We start from the raw sequence: 1,111 nt of genomic DNA, 5'->3' as shown, positions 1-1,111 counted from the left end.
GAGACAGAGTCTCAGTCTGTCGCCCAGGCTGGAGTGCAGTGGTGTGATTTTGGTTCACTGAAGCCTCTACCTCCCAGGTTCAAGTAATTTTGGTGCCTCAGCCTCCCGAGTAGCTGGGACTACAGGTGCACACCACCACGCCCAGCTAATTTTTTGTATGTTTCCTAGAGATGGCGTTTCACCATGTTGGCCAGGCTGGTCTTGAATTCCTGGCCTCAAGTGACCCATCTGCCTTGGCCTCCCAATGTGCTGGGGATCCTCCCATCTCAGCCTTCTGAGTAGCTGGGACTACAGGCATTTGGCATAACGCCAGGCTTTTATTTTCAATTTTTGGTTGAGATGAGGTCTTGCAATGTTGCCCAGACTGGCATCAAACTCCTGAGTTCAAGCAATCCTCCTGCCTTGGCCTCCTACAGTGCTGGAATTACAGATGCGAGCCACCACAAATTTAAATTTGAAATTTTTAAATTTTAACAAATTTTTAAAAAAAGAGATGGAGTCTCACTATGTTGCCCAGGCTGGAGTCCAACTCCTAGCCTCAAGTCATCCTCCTGCCTCAGCCTTCCGAATGCCTGAACTACAGGCTTGAGGCACCTGGCAGGGCCACCTTAAACTCTCCTAAGTGGTTCAGTAGTGTTAAGTACATTCATACTATTATGAAACTAAGACTTTGAATTTATCCTCCACACAAGTGAGATTTATGGAATTAATAAAAGATTTCAGGCCTCTGTAGAGGTTTAGGAAGGTTGTTTTAGGGAGTGGGTGTAGTTGGAGTTAGGGGATGGAGACTAGCAGGACTGGAAGGGATTGTAAGCTTAAAAGCCTGCTGGGGGCCTTGTGAGTGAGGGCTGGTTTATGGCTTGGACACAGGGTTTTCTGCCAGAGGGGAAGTTAGAGAAGGGAACTCAACACACCCCTGGCGGAGTACCAAGACTTTATGGGCCAGATGCTTTCCAAGGGCTGCACGCTTCAGCTAGCCAGCCACATCTTGCCAGAATGTGTTCTGTTAACCCCTACAGTTAAAAAAGGATTGTGTGTGTGGGGGGGAGGGAGGGTTGGATTAGTTGCAAAAATGGAACAATTTGGAGATTTCACTTCTTCTTTTTTTTTT

Source organism: Cebus imitator, unplaced genomic scaffold (genome assembly GCF_001604975.1).
Source record: "Cebus imitator isolate Cc_AM_T3 unplaced genomic scaffold, Cebus_imitator-1.0 Scaffold826, whole genome shotgun sequence".
Lineage (NCBI taxonomy): Eukaryota > Metazoa > Chordata > Mammalia > Primates > Cebidae > Cebus > Cebus imitator.
The sequence above is the reverse complement of the archived record's forward strand: the minus strand, read 5'-3'. Positions refer to the sequence as shown.